General features: G+C 38.0%; 1 protein-coding gene across 1 annotated transcript in view; it reads left to right on the forward strand.

Annotated features, from left to right (window-relative positions):
• The first annotated feature begins 13,831 nt into the window (after window positions 1-13,831).
• C6H12orf4 (chromosome 6 C12orf4 homolog) overlaps window positions 13,832-21,604 on the forward strand; it is a 279,225-nt gene continuing 271,452 nt past the window's right edge. The window contains exon 1 of the mRNA XM_053718742.1: window positions 13,832-13,963. The gene's annotated coding sequence lies outside the window, so the exon portion shown is untranslated. The remainder of the gene's footprint in view (window positions 13,964-21,604) is intronic.

A 21,604-nucleotide genomic window follows, 5' to 3' on the forward strand; every position in this document is an offset into this window, starting at 1 on the left:
CCGCCCCGACATCGTCGCCACCTGCATTATACTATTAACCCCTAATCTACCGCTCCAGACACCGCCGCCACCTACATTATACTTATAAACCCCTAATCTGCTGCCCCCAACATCGCAGACACCTACACAGGGGCGTATTTAGGTTTTGTGCTGCCCTAGGCACTCAAAATTCTGCTGCCCCCCCACCCCAGGTTTAAGGCCTTTTTTTTAGTCATAATATTTTTGGGGCAGGGTGTAAAAAATTAAAAAAATTTCTTTTTAAGTAGATGTTCACCAGGGCTTGCATTCACTCTGGTCACACACACACACACACACACACACACATATATATATATATATATATATATATATATATATATATATATATATATATATATATGAGAGAGACATTATTTTGCAAGTCAGATGATTAAAGTGTTTATATCAGAAAAAAATATCCTTCACTGTATGATAGTTTGTCAGTAGGTAGTTGTTTAACCTTAAACATCTTCTTTGGTGATGGACAGTTATTTAAGCAAAATATCTGCTTGGATAAATATGTAATGAATATACAAACTGGCCTTTAAAAGTACTTAAATACAACAGTAGTTATGATAGGTTTAGGAATTGTATCCTAGGGGATACAGTCACATGATACAATTATAATAAAGTATATACTTGTATTGTTTCTGAATGTATTAAATGATTACAACATATTTTCAGTTGTGTTTTAAGTCACATAGTTGTATAGATTCAGCAATAAATACTTATTCTTTGCATGTATGACAGATAGACAAACAGTAAATGTACAAGTATTTAGTGACTAATCCGTTTAAGTATTTTAATGCCTAATGAAGATGTATTGAAGGGAGAAAGGCATATGCTGTAGTGCACACTGCACTGTGTAGTTTGTGTGAGTCTCAATCACGCGGTGGAGCCAGGAAGAATACCGCATTCCCTCTCAGTCCAGGCCAGGCTGCACAAGTGAGCTCCACCTCCACTGTCACCACGTCATGCGCACCCACATACAATCCCATAGGATAGTAATAGCCGGGTCAGCCATTTAAGTCATTAGTAATTGGTTGATTTAGCCACCCAGCCCTGAGTTCAGCAGAGTGGCCCTAGGGATTCAAAATTCTGCTGCCCTAGGCACCGGCCTTGTTGGCCTATGCCTTAATACGCCCCTGCACCTACATTATAGTTATTAACCCCTAATCTGCCCCCCCCCCCCCAACGTCGCTGCAACTATATTAAATTAATTAACCCCTAATCTGCCGCCGCCACTATGATAAAGTTATTAACCCCTAAACCTAAGTCTAACCCTAACACCCCCCTAATTTAAATATAATTTAAATCTAAATAAAATAACTGCAATTAAATAAATGATTCCTATTTAAAACTAAATACTTACCTATAAAATAAACCCTAAGCTAGCTACAATATAACTAATAGTTACATTGTAGCTAGCTTAGAATTTATTTTTATTTTACAGGCAACTTTGTATTTATTTTAACTAGGTACAATAGTTATTAAATAGTTATTAACTATTTAATAACTACCTAGCTAAAAGTACAAAATTACCTGTAAAATAAATCCTAACCTAAGTTACAATTACACCTAACACTACACTATCATTAAATAAATTACCTAAACGACCTACAATTAATTACAATTAAATTCAATAAATTAAATTACGAAAAAAAACAAATACTAAATTACAGAAAATAAAAAAAGAATTATAAGAATTTTAAACTAATTACACCTGATCCCCTAATAAAATAAAAAAGCCCCCCAAAATAATAAAATATCCCTACCCTATACTAAATTACAAATAGCCCTTAAAAGGGCCTTTTGCGGGGCATTGCCCCAAAGTAATCAGCTCTTTTACCTGTAAAAGAAAAATACAATACCCCCCCAACATTAAAACCCACCCAATCCCCCCTTAAAAAAACCTAACACTAATCCCCTGAGATTTCCCTACCTTGAGCCGTCTTCACCCAGCCGGGCACAAGTGGTCCTCCATACGGCAGAAGTCTTCATCCGATCGGGGCAGAAGAGGTCCTCCAGATGGCAGAAGTCTTCATCCAAGCGGTATCTTCATCCTTCTGGAGCGGGTCTATCTTCAATCCAGCCAACGCGGAGACATCCTCTTCAAACGACGAACTAACGAAGAATGAAGGTTCCTTTAAGTGACGTCATCCAAGATGGCGTCCCTTGAATTCCGATTGGCTGATAGGATTCTATCAGCCAATCGGAATTAAGGTAGGAAAAATCCTATTGGCGATCGGATGAAGACTTCTGCCGTATGGAGGACCACTTGTGCCCGGCTGGGTGAAGACAGCTCAAGGTAGGGAGATCTCAGGGGGTTAGTGTTAGGTTTTTTAAGGGGGGATTGGGTGGGTTTTAGAGTAGGGTTGTGTGGGTGGTGGGTTTTAATGTTGGGGGGGTATTGTATTTTTCTTTTACAGGTAAAAGAGCTGATTACTTTGGGGCAATGCCCCGCAAAAGGCTCTTTTAAGAGCTATTTGTAATTTAGTATAGGGTAAGGATATTTTATTATTTTGGGGGGATTTGCGGTAGTCTCGAGTCGCGGAAGAAAAGTGGGCGGTAGACCCTTTCCTGCTTGACTCGTAATACCAGCGGGTTTTAAAAAGCAGCGTTGGGACCTCTCAACGCTGCTTTTTAAGGCTAACACCAAACTTGTAATCTAGGCGCTAGTTTGTTCTAAATGGTTTTTGAAAGACAGTGCTTTTTTATTTGTATTTTGTTCCCAATGTATTTAACTTTTTTGAAGGAATGATCCAAGTTTCATTGGAATTTTGTTGTAAGTCTGTTAAAGGGCTCAATAAATTCAGGGCACTGGGCCTGGTTTTGAGATTTGTAAGCCATTCTAACTTCCATACTGCCTCAGCCCACTGCATGTTTGCTATAGCTTGCAATATAACTACAGTGTACATAGTAGAACTACAATTTCACTAATGCTGCATGTGCCAGATCACTAAGCAATCATTGAGTGGCTTTTTCACATAGAAGTCCATGCATGTAACTTAAATGTTTGTGGCTCATAGATTTAGAGCAAATGTTTCAAGCCCTACTCTAATAGGTTTGGATTTGTAATTTTCCAATTTACTTCTGTTATGTTGCTTAATTCACTTGGTATCCTTTGTTGAAAGAGCAACAATGTACTACTGGGAGCTAGCTGGACAGATGGGGTGATCCAGTGATGAGGTATATATTTTCAGCCACCAATTAGCATCTAGCTCCAAATAGTGCACTCCTGCTCCTGAGCTTTTTAATAAACCAAGATACCAAGAGAATGAAGCAAATTAGATAAATTTAGTAAATTAGAACGTTGTTTAAATTTAAAAGGTATGTAAATTCGGAAGGGCTATTTCCCCACCAAATAATGCAATCTAGGTAATGGTTTAAGAGGAGTTTTTATATAAAGTTATTGGAGCTGTGACTAAAACAGCAATTTGTGTAACTGTAAGAAGTTTGTACACAATTTAAGATGATAGAATGAGTGATTTTTAACAATGAAAAGATCATATTCAAAACCACTCCCTGCACTGATTGAATTTATATAAAGGAACAGGAAAGTCAAAATTTAAAAATTCATGGTTCAGATAGAGAATGTAATTTCTTTTATAAAACGGTGACAATCCACGAGCCATCACATGTGGGACTCAAGTCCAGTCCCACAGGAGGAGCCAAAACACCCCAGTGACAAACAGCTGCAGGGGAAATTACTGCCACCCCTCTGTTCTTGCTGTCTGAGGGAGATAAAGGGTCTCATCGGTCTGAGAACTCCTTTCATTAAACTTGTAGATCAGCACTTTTACTATCACTCCTTGCTAGAGGCAAAACTTGTAAGGAATCATGGGAAAGTGGGAGGGATTAAAGCTCTGCCGTGTGGGGGGTTTAATTTCTCAGGTAAGCATACATTTTTGTTTTTAAAAGATTTGTTTCAATGTACTTTATCTTACTATTATTTTGTTAAAGGGGCATAAACACAAACATTTTATTTAATGATTTAGCTACAATAAACCATTTTAAACAACTTTCCAATTTAGATCTATAACATTTTCTTTGTCTTCTTGTTATCCTTTGTTGAAAAGCAGGAAGGTAAGTTCAGGAGTTTATACGTGTCTGAAGCACTAGATGGCAGCACTATTTCCAGACGTGCACACTATATAGATATCTCTTCAACAAAGAATAACAAGAGAATGAAGCAAACTTGATTGAAGTAAATTGGAAACTTTTTAAATTCTATTTTCTATCTGAATAATGGAAAAAAATGTTGGAGTTTCATGAGCCTTTTAAAAGCATACCTAGATAGTCTAAGGAGCAGAAATGCACTAGTAGGAAGCTAGCTGGTGATTGGTGGCTACACATATAGATAGTCCTGTTGTCATTTGCTCACTATTGCAGGGGATAAACCACATAGAACATTTTAATTAATGCACTATTGCTTGCATATAACACACAGCATTTTATTTTTGCACTTTTATGTCCCTTTAATTGGATAACCTGGAAAATAATTATCCGAATGGTAATTTCTTAAACAAGATAAGATTTAGGGCTCAATTTTTCATGCTACGGCGGACAGGGGCATACATATGTGCTCCTGCCAGAAGCAGCGCGCCTCTGGTGGACTGAATTCCGCCAGCAGAATTCTGCATTTCACAAGAACGCTATTTTGCGCTCTTGTGCAACCCTGCCCGCGCACAGCCAATCACACGTGGGCAGGAGCTGTAAATCTACCCGACCACTGCTTGATAAATACGGACTACAGGTTCTTTGTGAGAACCTGCAGTCAAAGGCAGTCTAAACTGATCGACCCCTTATAGTTCTGTATTCAAATTGTTTTTCTTTCCTCCTAGAAACCTCAACACTAAATAAAATAGATTGTCTATCTAAAACCTAAGGCCTTGTTTTTTTTTTTTAAACTGATTTTTGACTTTCATCCATAGTTGGGGACCCATGTGGTGGCGACATTGCTCATTAACTTTATCTCTCGTTGATAGTTACTAGCTATTTCTTGTTTGAGTAGTATGAGATTTTGACTTTCTTTTCTTTCCAAAAAACTGAAAATTATTTCATAAAATGAGCATAAGTTTAATATTGTAGTAAGTAGCTCTTACATTCTTTTCTACATTCAGAAAGCTGGATTGTCTGCTACTGTATAGCTAATTAACCAGAAATGTACTTTATTAAAAGCAGAATGTCTTTACTAGCTCTCTAGAGCATTAAATTGACATTAAACACTTTGAGATGGTAATATAAAATGATATATATATATACACACATACAGTTGTGCTCATAACTTTACATACCCTGGCAGAATTTATGATTTCTTGGCCATTTTTCAGAGAATATAAATAAAACACAAACTTTTCTTTCACTCATGGTTGGAGTTTGGCTGAAGCCATTTATTATCAACTGTCTTTACTTTTTTTAAATCCTAATGACAACAGAAACTACCCAAATGACCCTGATCACAAGTTTACATGCCCTGGTGATTTTGGCCTGATAACATGCACACAAGTTGACACAAAGGGGTTTGAATGGCTATTAAAGGTTAACCATCCTCTCCTGTTATCTGTTTTCTTGTAATTAGTGTGTGTGTATAAAAGGTCAATGAGTTTCTGGACTCCTGACAGACCCTTGCATCTTTCATCCAGTGGTGCACTGACGATTCTAGATTCTGAGTCATGGGGAAAGCAAAAGAATTGTCAAAGGATCTGCGGGAAAAAGTAGTTGAACTGTATAAAACAGGAAAGGGATATAAAAAGATATCCAAGGAATTGAGAATGCAAATCAGCAGTGTTCAAACTCTAATCAAGAAGTGGTCAATGAGGGGTTCTGTTGAAACCAAACCATGGTCAGGTAGACCAACTAAAATTTCAGCCACAACTGCCAGGAAAATTGTTCGGGATGCAAAGACAAACCCACAAATAACTTCAGGTGAAATACAGGACATGTGGTGTGGCTGTTTCAAGATGCACAATAAGGAGGCAGTTGAAAAAAGATGGGCTGCATGGTCGAGTCGCCAGAAGAAAGCCATTACTACGCAAATGCCACAAAGTATCCCGCTTACAATATGCAGCACAGAGACAAGCCTCAAACCTTCTGGCACAAAGTAATTTGGAGTGATGAGACCAAAATTGAGCTTTTTGGCCACAACCATAAACGCTACATTTGGAGAGGAGTCAACAAGGCCTATGATGAAAGGTACACCATTCCTACTGTGAAACATGGAGGTGGATCGCTGATGTTTTGGGGATGTGTGAGCTACAAAAGGCACAGGCAATTTGGTCAGAATTGATGGCAAGATGAATGCAGTATGTTATCAAACAGAACGCCTCATTTTCCACTTCTTGATTAGAGTTTGAACACTGCTGATTTGCATTCTCAATTCCTTGGATATCTTTTTATATCCCTTTCTTGTTTTATACAGTTCAACTACCTTTTTCGCCACAGATCCTTTGACAATTCTTTTTCTTTCCCCATGACTCAGAATCCAGAAACGTCAGTGCAGCACTGGATGCAAGGGTCTGTCAGGAGGCCAGAAACTCATTGACCTTTTATACATGCACACTAATTACAAGCAAGCGGATCACAGGTGAGGATGGTTACCTTTAATAGCCATTCAAACCCCTTTGTGTCAACTTGTGTGTATGTTATCAGGCCAAAATCACCAGGGTATGTAAACTTTTGATCAGGGTCATTTGGGTAGTTCCTGTTGTCATTATGATTTAAAAAGAGTAAACACAGTTGATTGATAATAAATGGCTTCAGCCAAACACTAACCATGAGTGAAAGAAAAGTTTTTGTGTTATGAAAAATGGCAAAGAAATATAAGTTTACATACCCTGGCAGAATTTATGAGCACAACTGTATGTATGTGTGTGTGTGTGTGTATATGTATATGTGTGTGTGTGTATATATATATATATATATATATATATATATATATATTCATACATATACACATATATACACACACACAGTACTTTCATTCTTTATTTTGTCCCCTTTTCCTGTAATTTCACTCTAAAATTGTGAGCTCTTCAGTTCCTGTTAGAAATGGAAGAAAATATCAGTTCTATTTCACACAGCCATTGGCTGCACACTCTAGTAACCTATTTATAACTGTCCCTAATTGGCCATAACAGAGAGGGTAACCTAAGTTACCACAGTGCAGCTCCCATTGTTTTATAGACACTAAAACATTACACTTATTTTGTCAATATTTAAACGGCTAATTACATTTTTAAAAAATACATCTACAATGTTATTCTCAGACTAATCTTTTCTTTGAATGCATCATTCTATCTAGCATTTATTTAGTGTTCAATGTCCATTTAATTTTAGGGCATTAGTTTGGTCCTTAAAGGGACATTCCACCCACATTTTTTCTTTTATGATTTAGAAAGAGAATGCAATTTTAAACATCTTTCTAATTTACTTATATTATCTAATTTGTTTTATTCTCTTGATATTCTTTGATGAAAAGCATATCTAGATATGCTCACTAGCTGCTGATTGGTTGCTGCACATAGAAGCCTCGTGTGATTGGCTCACCAAGTGCATTGCTTTTTCTTCAACTAAGGATATTTAAAAAAATGAAGCAAAATAAATAATGGAAGTAAATTGTAATGTTGTTTAAATTTCTATTCTCTATCTGAATCATGAAAGAAAGATTTTGGGTTTAGTGGCCCTTTAAAGGCTCATTAAAGGGAGATTATACACTAGATTTTTCTTTGCATAAATGTTTTCTAGATGATCCATTTATATAGCCCATCTGGGTGTGTGTTTGTAAAAATGTATAGTTTTGCTTATTTTTAAATAACATTGTGCTGATTCTCAGACTCCTAACCAAGCCTTAAAGTTGTAGATGTATACAGATTTCAGATTGCTTCTGTTAGTATAATGGGTCTTTTTATACGCGGGGGAGGTTCTACTATCTGCCCCTTTCAGTGGGTGTCCCAGGCTTATCTCATTAACAGTGTTAAACTGGGAGCTTCTAAGTAAGTTTTTAAAAGGATTTATACTGTATTTTTATATTGGTATCTCTGCATATTATTCTTTATAGTAGTGTCTAGTACATGCAGATATATGAAAATTGGTGTATACTGCCCCTTTAAAGTGATAAAGAAATATGACAATGCTCTAATTCGTTACAGCATATAATTTTATCACTATTGACCCTGTAACTCTGTGTTTAGCCCTGCAAAGGGGTTAAATACACAAACTACTGCTCAGGAGCCAAAGAGAACTGCCAGTCCCTAGCAGAAACTGCTGCTGAGACGATCAACAGAGCTAGTTGCAAAGCTGGGTCATGCAACTGGCGCTGCTGATTGGGGCAGCTGCATTTTCCTCTGGAGCAGCAGTAATTTGTGCGTTTAACCTCTTTGCAGGGGTAGAACACACAGAGTTGCAGGATCGATAGTGATAAAATATTGTCTAAAGAATTAATGTAATTGTTTTTACTATAATGGCCCTTTAAACTTCACAGGGAAATCTTGCAGGTGATAATTATAACGGGACAGTTATATAACTTGCTACTGAAGGGAGAAAATGGATAACCCTGTAGTGAGAGAGAACTTTTTTAATGCTTGTGTGTTTGTCACTACCAATAGATAGAGCTGAGTTCTGCTTAGCAGTCAGTGAGCTTCTAGCCCTGTGACAGTAAAATGTTTGTTAGTTCTGCAATCAAAATAAACTACTTTACATATTTCAGGCATAAACAAATATTTTACCGTTTAGTGCTCTTTTTATATGATGATGATGATAATGATTTAATCAACCATTACAACTAAATGCAGCTGATAAGAGTTCATGGTATTCAAATCTGGTGCCACAGAGGAAGGCTGATTTCTGATGCTGCCTTTTGTTCCTGTAGCTTTTCCATAATAAACACAGCAGTACTGAAATGCTCAGTGTAGGTCACTGCTTCAGTCAAAATGAAATCAAATGACAAAACAAAGATAAAGTATCTAAACCCTTTAATGCAATGCATCAGGTAATATGGATAACTGAGATCACATTAACGTGGATACAATTTTACAGTGCAATGTCCATTTAAAGGGACAGTAAACAGCTGTTTGAGATTGCAATATAAAATGCTTAAAGGGACATGAAACTCAATTTTCTTCTTTCAAGATTCAGACAGAGAATACAATTTTAAAAGTTTCCAATTTCTTTGTATTATCAAATGTGCTTTGTTATCATGATATTCTTTGTTGAAGAGATATCTAGATAGGTAGTGTGCATATGTCTAAAGCGTCACATGACAGGAAATAGTGCGGCCATCTAGTGATCCTGCTAATGTATAACATTGTTGCAAAACCGCTGCCATAAAGTGCTGCACACACGTGCACACTCCTGAACTTACCTTCATGCTGTTCAACAAAATGTAACAAGAAAATGTGATAATAGAAGTAAACTGGGAAGTTGTGTAAAACTGTGTGTTCTATCTGAATCATGAAACAATTGGGGTTTTAGGAACTCCAGATTCAGATAGAGCACATCATTTTAAGAAACTTTTTAATTTTCTTATATTAAATGTATGTTGTGCGCTTGGCATACTTGTTGAAAAGCATACGTAAGTAGGTTCAGAGCTGCAATAAACTAATGGGAGCTAGTTAGTGATTGGTGGCTATGCATATATGCTTGTTGTCATTGACTCACCTGATGTGTTTAGCTAGCTCCCTGTAGTGCAGGGGTTTTCAAGCCTGTCCTCAGACATCCCTATCAGGCCAGATTTTCAGGATTACCTTGGGTAAAAGCACTTTTTTTATTATTTAAATTTTTTGAGGTTATAATAAAGGTTTCATAACATATTCATCCGATAACAATAATAGCTTAAAGGAACATGCCACCCACATTTTTTCTTTTATGATTTAGAAAGAGAATGCAATTTTAAACATCTTTCTAATTTACTTATATTATCTAATTTGTTTTATTCTCTTGATATTCTTTGATGAAAAGCATATCTAGATATGCTCACTAGCTGCTGATTGGTTGCTGCACATAGAAGCATCATGTGATTGGCTCACCATGTGCATTGCTTTTTCTTCAAATAAGGATATTTAAAAAATGAAGCAAAATAAATTATGGAAGTAAATTGTAATGTTGTTTAAATTTCTATTCTCTATCTGAATAAGGAAAGAAAGATTTTGGGTTCAGTGGCCCTTTAATTCTGAAAGATACATCCTTATAACATAAGCATAGTCATAAGCTGACGAAATAGTGAGTCTTGGAATACATTCTATATGCCTTTGTGGGGAAACGTGTACAATAGTCATGTAAAATAAATCTATGTCTCAAATCCAGAACCCCATTATGAGAAGGTAGATATTAACAACGGGCAAGAGGCAAATGAGATTGCTAGAGTAAAATATGTAAAACAGGGATGTCAGTAACGGAATATATGTTTATACAGAAAATAATGGAACCTCGGTTTTATATTTTATATATAATAGATGGGGCCCACGCCTTACCGTGAAGAGAATTTACAGGTTTATTTATTCTAATAGGGTTGAGGCAGGTGTGGGGCAGTATTGGTTTGGACGCTCTCAGACCAAGATGTTCTAGAAAAGGGAAGAAAGAGTTCAGCGGGCAGGAGCCGCTCGTGTTAGAAAAGGAGGGGAATAGAAGGGAATGAGGGGCGGAGCTATCTAGAATGCCAAATTAATAATGGGAACGGGGGTTATTAGGAGGCTTATTATCTAGTTACAGATTTACAAATCTACAGGTAGAGTTATTAATAGGGGAGAAAATTAGTATATATAGAGTGTAGGTGACTACTGCATGAGCTCCTCTCCTGGGGAAGTGCCAGCTTTAGGCGATGTGGGTAAAAGGGATGTGAGTATGACCCGCAGGCAACAGGTACCGGCGGGAGAGGGGCTCAGCAAGGGCCGGTGTGGTGACTAAATTGAATCTTCTACCAGGAGTCATACTAAAAAGAAAGAGAAGTACCTGATCCTGAAGCTAAAGAGGTAGCAAGAGGTCTAAGTGCACTTACCTCTTAACATGAAGGTTATATAGGTAACAAATAATACAACAACATATACTAACAGTGTTTTCAGTGACTTTCAGTGCCGGTTCGAGCTATACTATATTGTAGGTGATGAAATTCACATCTTTCACTAAAGTATAGAATAGTATATAACTGACCAGATCTCCTGGTGCAATAAGCAGCAAGATATATTTAACCTGCCTGGGAATGGTGAATGAGACATGTAAATGGATCAAAATATGCGTGTTACTAGATATATATACATACTTAGTCTAAAGTTTAAAACATTCTTACAATAATAAACATGAACAATACCAGATCAATTGTAATATAAAGTCCAACTTATAAATAAATGGGGAGACAGATAACACTGCTTAGTTGTCTCTTTTCCCTCGTGGAGGTGGTCACTCACATCAGTATGGCACTCTCTATCAAAGTCCATGACTGTACTACTTCCACCAGAAGTGAAAATATAATAATACAGTAATACAGACCCTTGTATGGGGCAAACCTACTAATTTACAGACAGACATCGATTATGGGGAAATTGAGTAAGAAATGTTCTCTTTTATGTTCACAATATTCACATATCCCAACACGTAGATATAATAGTCTGGCCAAGGAAACCGCAGTTCTGCTGGTTTAAATTTATCTCACACCCATTTACTAGGCTGGAAAAGAGCGTAGCTGGAGATATCTAACTATACAAACTAATGCTAAATAGCTGATGTTGCTAGAAAAATATTAAACTGGCTAAAAGGATGAGGTTACATACTTCAGGCTCTAAAGCCGTCATCTAAGATATTTACCCTTTAGTAGCTAGAAGCTAGGCATGAACACCCAAATTAACTAAAATCTCTATGGTGAAAGTCTAGTAGGGACCTGTTGTAACTTGCGAGGAAGTGGGCTAGACGCTATGTAGGGTTTGTTAGGCAATCACCCCACTCCATCTCTCAGGGCCAGAGGATAGTATGAAAGGTCCAGGGGAAATATAAGACTTGAGAGCCATCGATAGTCACCAGGATATAAGTAGTGTCGATGCGACCTGGGTCCGACATCGATATGTTGCTGAGTATCAAGTTTCTGCATGAAGAGCTTTAGGGTAGATCGTTGCGGCTTATGGTGGAGGGTTCCAATCTGAAATGCGTCCCCTGCGTCCTGGGTCTTCACTACTGGCATAGCGGGATCTGTAGGGTGTGTGAGTTGTTTCTGGATCGATGTGTAGCTGACATAGGGACAGTGAAGCTCAAATTGTGGGCTACCTTTAAGATGTGCTTCAAAAACCTTCCTAGCACCCTCAAGTACAAGAACGCAGTGCATCTCAGTAGGGTCTTCAATAATATTTAAAGCTACATCTCCCCCATGCACATTCTCAGCGTATGGTTGGTTAGTAGTATCCAAGGCATGCTGGCTGTCACAATAGATCTCTGGGCTTTCTTTAAGTGATCCATGCAGAGGGGAGGTAATGGATCTTATTTCCCACGTTAGGACATCATGGTACAAGTCCAGTCTGTTGATTAGTGTGTGTAGGGCATTCTCAATCTGTGCCTCCATATTAACCCTAGCAGATACTGTACAGGAGTTATGTTGGTCTGGTAGTGCGTCCCTTAATGGGCTTAATCCGGAGCTATTCAGTTAGCCGTCTAGCTTTGGTAAGTCTCAAGGAGCTGTATGAGGACAACGGCACTATTTACACAGACTGCATCAGGATAATGCTATCCGTTCTGTCTACTTCTGCATTTGCTCGAAACTCCACGTGGGTTGAGACATGGCTGCTCCTCTAGTCAGTGCAATGAGAGCTGCAGACGGAAATAAAAGTGCACACTGATCCGTCCCTTTAGTTCTTCTCCCCCTCTACGAGTCCTCTAACAAGGGTCTTGAAGGTGTTAGCCACTTGTTTGAAGAATCTTGGGCAGTACTGAGCGGTCAAGTATATAGATATATATATTTTATGAGCAGAGCTCTCTCTGTGTGCGACCGCTCAGACGCCCGGCTTGCTCCGCCCCCCCGGGTAAAAGCACTTTAATAACTGTTTACTAATCTGCTGATTACTTCACCTGGGCTCCACTTCATATATTCTAACATCTGACCTGTTAGGGAATTATGTGGGTAGGTTTGAAAACCCCTGTGCATTGCTGCTCAGGAGCGGACTTTAAAAACGTGCTTTTACACCGGTTCCATAATTAGAATATTATATTGTTGCACTTTTGCATGCATTAGAATATTTTCTTTTTATACTTTTACATCCCCATAATTATGCTTAGTAAATCAACTTTGCAATATACTTATTTTGCTCCTTTTCCCTGTAATTTAGGTCTGAAAATTGTGTATTGTCTAGTTCTGAAAACCGAAAGAGACGTGGTAGGTTTTTCACAAGCCCAACCTTAGCACAAATCTCTCCCTAATTAGCATTTTGTTATCTTTCCTTTTCTGCTAAAGTCAATAGAGATTTTCACACAATACGATTTGCAAGCCCTGCCATCTCCATGCTTATATCCAGATTGGCTCCTCCAAATAAAGTAATTGTGGGTTGCACAGCTGGAAAACTATTGCAGCAAATAAGGTTTTAATCTGTTCTGATTGTGCTGATGCTGTAATTACAAGGTATTCACTGTCTCTCAGTTATCGCTATTCCTTGTATCAGCCTGTTTCACCACCAGGGAGCGCTGCGAAGCAATTCCTAGCAATAAATGAGACTTTAAATTTCAAGAACACCTTTCTCCAAAACGAATCGCTTTTTCAGCATTTGCCGCCAGAGGGCGTGTTTCATTTTGTACCGCACTCACTGACAGTTGTAGACTTGTGAGGAGTTCTGGACCGTCAGGGCACCCGTATTGTTTACGGATCAGGAGAGGCCGGTTAAGATGGCGCCTGTTTCATCTGCTGTGACAGCATAAATCAAAATTGGACCTGTGTAGAAACCGGTGTAACAATATAGCGTTCACTCCAGCGTTATAAGTAGGTAGCGCCGAGTGGGCATTTGCATCACATACACCCGGTAGAACAAGGCCTGTTGTTTGGTAACGGAGCTATAGCTAAGAGCAGGTCACAATGAATGTGTGGAACCTTAGTTTAGTGTTGTCTTACTATAAATATAATGTTAGTATGTGAGGGAGGTGGCTGAATACACTGGGGCGACTGTTTTGTAATTTATATACTCCGGCTGCAGTAGGGGCAAAGTATTATGTTTTAAACATGCTGTCACAGCAACATTTTATTATAAAGTTAAAATATTTGGTTTTGCATGAAACCTATAAAGTGGTTTATTTTGATTGCAGAACTAACAAACATTTTACTGTCCCAAGGCTAGAAGCTCACTGACTGCTAAGCAGAACTCAGCTCTATCTATTGGTAGTGACAAACACACGAGCATTAAAAAAAAGTTCTCTCTCACTACAGGGTTATCCATTTTCTCCCTTCAGTAGCAAGTTATATAACTGTCCCGTTATAATTATCACCTGCAAGATTTCCCTGTGAAGTTTTAAAGGGCTATTATATTAAAAATAATGACATGCTCTAATTCTTTAGACCATATCATTTTATCACTATTGATCCTACAATCTGTGTGTTCTACCCCTGCAAAGAGGTTAAATACACAAACTACTGCTCAGGACCCACAGAGAACTGCTGTTCCAGAGAGGAAAATGCAGCTGACCCAATCAGCAGCTCTAGTTGCACTACCCAGCTGTGCGACTAGCTCTGTTGATTGGCTCAGCAGCAGTTTCTGCTAGGGACTGGCAGTTCTCTGCAGCCCCTGAGCGGTAGTTTGCAGAGGTAAACACAGAGTTACAGGGTTAATAGTGATAAAATGATATGCTGTAACAAATTAGAGCATGTCATATTTCTCTCACTATAATAAACCTTTAAGGACCCAACTAAGGCCCTAAAATTAAGATTTTAGAGAGCTAGTAAAGACATTCTGCTTTTAATAAAGTACATTTCTAGTTAGTTATACAGTAGCAGACACAATTCAGCTATCTCTGCTAGTAGTTTGCACAGCACAGTGTTTAGTAATGTTTGTACTTAAAAATATGGATATTCATGTGGAAGTGCAATGTAGGAAGATAGCACTTGTCATGTCTGTAAGACAGAACTAGCACATGCGCAGAAGGCAGGATGTCAGACCACTATTACTGCCCGAGGACTTAAAGTTAGGGTAAACTTTACATATTATAAAAATCAGGTCCGGAATCTAAGCAATATTTTACAGGGACTTTAACTGATCACTGCTAATGAAGATGTGCTGTAACTTCCTTTTTAATAAAGCCATTTTAACACTCTGCACTCCAGCTGCCAACTTCAAAACTCTTTTTTTGGGGGGGGAGGGGGGGCTAACGGTTTAAACTGTTCTTTAGTCAGCATTCTACTTGTACGGCACTTTTTTTTTTTTAAAAGCTAGAGAGCCAATTGGAGAACAGTTCAAACCGCTAGCTCACAAAAAAAGAGTTTTGAAGCGGGTGGGTGGAGCGCTGAGTATTTGAATGTCACGGCTAGATTAAAATGTAAGTTACTGCGTATCTTTATTATAAGTGATCAAAGTCCATCTAAAATATTGCTTAAATTCTGGACCTATTTTTAAAACATGTTAAGTTTACTATCACTTTAAATACTAAACTATAGCCCCATAATTGTACTTACAGTCCCCGCCCTCTTGCTACAAATTCTCAATAATAAATGCTAAATGCTCTTTAGGAGCACAAGGTGGAGCTATGAACACAGGCACAAAATCTAGAACCTTTATACAGAAATAAACAAATTAGCATAAATAAGGAAATAATTCTTCAGCCAATATAGTGTCTTAAAGGGACACTGAACCCAAAGTTTTTTTTCCGTGATTCAGATAGAGCATGGAATTTTAAGCAACTTTCTAATTTACTCCTATTATCAAATTTTCTTCATTCTCTTGGTATTTTTATTTGAAATGCAAGAATGTAAGGTTAGATGCCAGCCCATTTTTTGTGAAAGACCTGGGTTGTTCTTGCTGATTGGTGGATAATTTTATCCACCAATAAAAAAAGTGCTGTCCAGAGTACTGAACCAAAAAAAGTTTTTAGATGCCTTCTTTTTCAAATAAAGATGAGTAAATTAGAAAGTTGCTTAAAATTGCATGCTCTATCTGAATCACGAAATAAAAATTTCTCATAAAAAAAGTCTCATATAAGATGTGTATATGTGTAGGCAGCTCCTCTTCCTAATCCCAGTGACAAAATAAAATCTTATCTTCAAGTTACAAATGCTGCTGGGGTTTTAAACTTTGAAACTAATGCATCCACATTAAAAGGTCCTGCAAGAGTTATAAATCAAGGAATATTTATTTTTAAAAGATTTATGGAGCAACAATTGTATGCACATATTAATGTAACCCACTTGTAATTAGATTATCTTGTCAGCATTACTATTCTGACTTTCAAAGTCTGAAATAAAAACTTATGCAATGTTGTTGATGAATGTCTACTATATGTCATGCAATTTGTTGTAAAATGATATCTTAGCTCACATTTTTTAATACAATTGTTAACACATATGGCATTTTTACCTCCTTGCACATACAGGGAGTCAAACACATGATTATAATGATGTTTTCTAACTTTTTCTTAATATAATCCATGTTATCACTAACTAATTAAAACATAATATTTTTAAAAGTCATATTTTTAATTGCCTAATCATATATTTAATTGCCTAATCATATTTTATGGGCAAGAGTCTATGACACTACATTTTATGATTTTTCTAAGAGTTGGATTGTGAATTTAATGTGAAAGATCTGACCCTTACTGAATAGTGAAGGAATTTGTGTATGGCACTATTGCTCACTACTAGTCTAGTCTTTCAAACACTAAAAACATTTAGGACTAGAGGTAGGTGGATGTTTTTCCCCTCATCTGGTTTGGTTCACCTGTGTTCAGACAGGGCTATCTTTATGACACAGGCTGCTGTTGTTTACCAAAAATGCTAACACTATAATGTTTTAGGTCATTATATCACTGCACTGTTACTTGCATTATATATTGTTTCCAAAGCAGCAATGCACTGTTATGATCTTCCTGAACACATCTAGTGATCCAGTGACAGGAGTCATATGAGTGTAGCCACCAATCAGCAGCTAGCTCCCAGTAGTTCATTGCTGATCCAGAGCCTACGTAGGTATGCTTTTCAACAAAAGATTCCAAGATAATGAAGTAAATTGAAAAGTCTAAAAGATTTACCTATCAAAACTATATATTTTTTTTTTAACTAGACAATCTAGATCTAGGCCAATTTTGGTATATTTCATGCCACCATTTCGCCACCAAATGCGATCATATAAAAAAAATCGTTAACTTTTTACAACTTTGTGTTTCTCAATGAAATTATTTACATACTGTTTGTGCAATCAGGACACAAATGATTGTAAAAGCTTCTCTAGGATCCCCTTTGTTAGGGAATAGCAGACATTCATGACTTTGCCATTGCTTTTTGGTAATTAGAAGGCCGCTAATTGCAGCGGCCAACCACACTTCTAAAATTCCCGGCAGTAAAGGGTTAATTAGTTAGCTGGTGAGGGTAATAGTATTGAAATATAGCGATTACGCTCTTACCTGACACCTCCCTCCCAAATAGCTCTTCCATCCCCTCACTCACATTCCTTACCACCATCTTAGATACTGCCAGACAATCTGCCAGTATGAAGTTTTAGGGCTTTTTTAATTTAAATTAATTTATATTTTATTTTCTGAAGTGTAGGATCCCACTTTACCTCCCACTCCCTTATCCTCTTAAACAGCTTTCTAACCCCCGCCCCCTGCCAATATTCTCTGCCATCTTAGGTACTGGCAGCTGTCTGCCAGTTCATAGTTTATAGCTATTTATTGCTTTATTTATTTATTTCCCCTTTGGTATAGGGGTCGCCCCCACCTGCCCACGATAGTTAAATTACACTCCCCACCCTCTCTTATAGCCCCCTTTTCTGTAGAGTAGTGTCCCCTCCCTTCAAACAAAAAATTCTGCAGTATAGTGCCTCTCCCTTTATCTCCCTCTCCCCTTCACCGATGGGCTGCCCACCCTACTCCCACATCACCTGCCTGCACCAACAGAGATCGTTACAGACCGTGTCACTGTCTGTAACTATCTGGCAATCTGCTTACCATATGAAGGCAGATGCTGGAAGCTCACAAGCAGCATGTCTTGGGTTTCACTTGACAACCGAGACTGCTTGGACTTCCAGTATGTCAGACATAGATCTACATTATGCGGTACAATGGGCTATGTACTGCATGACGTAGATCTATGTCCGAATAGCCCAAGGGGTTAAACTTGTATGCTGTATCTGAACAACAAAACTTTAATTTCATGTCTCTTTAATTATTCAAAGTCCATAAATTGTACTATATTTACAGCTCCCCTTGCTTTAATACACATCTTTATCAAATTGTATCTCATTAAGGGGCTGATGATCAAGAACTCTCCGTCATGGAAAGAAATATTGCAAAATGTTAGGGATTTCTTTTGAGTATTATATTGCAATGCAAGTGTCTCTCCTTTACATACAGAACCTGATATAGCAAGAAAAACAGCTTTCAAGCTTAACCCCTTAATGACCAGAGCACTTTTCCATTTTCTGTCCGTTTGGGACCAAGGCTATTTTTACATTTCTGCGGTGTTTGTGTTTAGCTGTAATTTTCCTCTTACTCATTTACTGTACCCACACATATTATATACCGTTTTTCTCGCCATTAAATGGACTTTCTAAAGATACCATTATTTTCATCATATCTTATAATTTACTATAAAAAAAATTATAAAATATGAGGAAAAAAATTGAAAAAAACACACTTTTTCTAACTATGACCCCCAAAATCTGTTACACATCTACAACCACCAAAAAACACCCGTGCTAAATAGTTTCTAAATTTTGTCCTGAGTTTAGAAATACCCAATGTTTACATGTTCTTTGCTTTTTTTGTAAGTTATAGGGCAATAAGTACAAGTAGCACTTTGCTATTTCCAAACCATTATTTTTCAAAATTAGCGCTAGTTACATTAGAACGCTAATATCTTTCAGGAATCTCTGAATATCCATTGACATGTATATATATTTTTTAGTAGACATCCCAAAGTATTCATCTAGGCCCATTTTGGTATATTTCATGCCACCATTTCACCGCCAAATGCGATTAAATACAAAAAATCGTTCACTTTTTTACTAATTTTTTCACAAACTTTTGGTTTCTCACTGAAATTATTTGCAAACAGCTTGTGCAATTATGGCTTAAATGGTTGTAAATTCTTCTCTGGGATCCCCTTTGTTCAGAAATAGCAGACATATATGGCTTTGGCGTTGCTTTTTAGTAATTAGAAGGCTGCTAAATGCCACTGTGCACTACACGTGTATTATGCCCAGCAGTGAAGGGGTTAATTATGGAGCATGTAGGGAGCTTTTAGGGATAATTTTAGCTTTAGTGTAGTGTAGTAGACAACCCCAAGTATTGATCTAGGCCAATTTTGGTATATTTCATGCCACCATTTCACCGCCAAATGCGATCAAATTAAAAAAAACTTAAAATTTTTCACAATTTTAGGTTTCTCACTGAAATCATTTACAAACAGCTTGTGCAATTATGTCACAAATGGTTGTAAATGCTTCTCTGGGATCCCCTTTGTTCAGAAATAGCAGACATATATGGCTTTGGCGTTGCTTTTTGGTAATTAGAAGGCCGCTAAATGCCGCTGCGCATCACACGAGTATTATGGCTAGCAGTGAAGGGGTTAATTAGGTAGCTTGTAGGGAGCTTGCAGGGTTAATTTTAGCTTTAGTGTAGAGATCAGCCTCCCACCTGACACATCACACCCCCTGATCCCTCCCAAACAGCTCTCTTCCATCCCCAACCCCACTATTGTCCCCGCCATCTTAAGTACTGGCAGAAAGTCTGCCAGTACTAAAATAAAAGCTATCTTTTATTTTTTTATTATTATTTTTTTAGCATATTTACATATGCTGCTATGTAGGATCCCCCCTTAGCCCCCAACCTCCCTGATCCCCCCCACACAGCTCTCTAACCCCCCCCCCCCTGCCTTATTGTGCGCCATATTGGGTACTGGCAGCTGTCTGCCAGTACCCAGTTTTAAATTAAAAACGTTTTTGTTTATTTTTATTAAAAAAAAACAACTATTTTCTGTAGTGTAGCTGTCCCCCCACAACCACCAACCCCCAACCCTCTCCCAGATTACTAATTTTATTTATTTATACCCTCTCTCCCACTGAGTCTCTCCCACTGAGTCCTTATAATTGTTCCATAGTGTAGGGTTCCCACCCGCATACGCGCGCACCCACCCTCGTGCACGCGCGCGCACGCTCCCATGCACGAGCGCATTCTGGCACGCACCCCACACGCGATCCTGCCCCCCGCCTCCATTGATCGCCGCCCACCCGCCTCCCTGGATAAGCTCCCACCCACCAACGAACACCGCGATCAATGGCCGATGCAGAGAGGGCCACAGAGTGGCTCTCTCTAAATTGGACTGCTTAAAACTGTTATTGCAATATCGAGGCATCACTGCAATAACATGAAAGCGTCTGGAAGCGATCAGGATTGCTTCCAGGGCTTTCAAAGACCAAGGACGTACGGGGTACGTCCTTGGTCATTAACTGCATTTTTTTGCAGGACGTACCCCATACGTCGTTGGTCGTTAAGGGGTTAAATTGGTATTTCTAGAAATATTTGAGGAACCTTGCAGTAGTGACGGGGCGTCTTAGATAATTTCACCACAGTTGGAGATCTTTAGATCATCAGGCCCTTAATCCTAGACTGAGGCCCTTCAGAATTGGAATGTCACACTAGAATACAGTACCTTAAATGCATTTGGCCTCTTCAGGGGCTATACATGAGAAACATTTTTTTTTATTCCTAAGGTTCCATTAGTGTTCAGTGGAAACGTTTTGTCGTGGACTCAAGCCAGAGGTATATAGAATTTTGCAAATTTTAAGATGTCCATCATTGTTAAATATGTTTAACCCCTTAAGGGCCAATAACGCACCCTGTAGCTGGTCTTTCTATGGTGCACTGTGACTTTGCTGAAATCCACTCTTAAAGAGACAGTAAAGTTTAAGTTAAACTTTGATTCAGACTGAACATTTACTTTGAACAACACTTCTATTCACTTTTATTAGCTAATTGCCTTCATTCTCTTGGTATCCTTTGTTGAAAAGCATACCTAGGTAGGCTGAGCAGCAATGCAGTACTAGGAGCTAGTCACTGATTGGTGGCTGCACATATATGCCTCTTGTTATTGTCTCAACCAATATTTTCAGCTATTTCCTAGTGCATTGCTGCGCCTTCAACAAAATATACCAAGAGAATAAAACAAATTTGGTAATAGAATGGAATGTTTTTTTAAAATTGTGTACATTATATTAAATATGAAAGAAACATTTTGGGTTTCATGTCCCTTTAAAACTGCAAATAATTGAACTGAGAAAGGAGTATGTGTGTAATAGAGCCACTTGTTCATGCTTTCCCATAGCTGTTGCTATGCTGAAGATCTGCTTGATTGGGGCGACTGCCAGTGCCATGATTTCAGATTTTCGTTCCCTGAGTACAGGTGTTTAGTCAGCTTGAT

The sequence above is a fragment of the Bombina bombina genome, chromosome 6 (assembly GCF_027579735.1).
Source record: "Bombina bombina isolate aBomBom1 chromosome 6, aBomBom1.pri, whole genome shotgun sequence".
Lineage (NCBI taxonomy): Eukaryota > Metazoa > Chordata > Amphibia > Anura > Bombinatoridae > Bombina > Bombina bombina.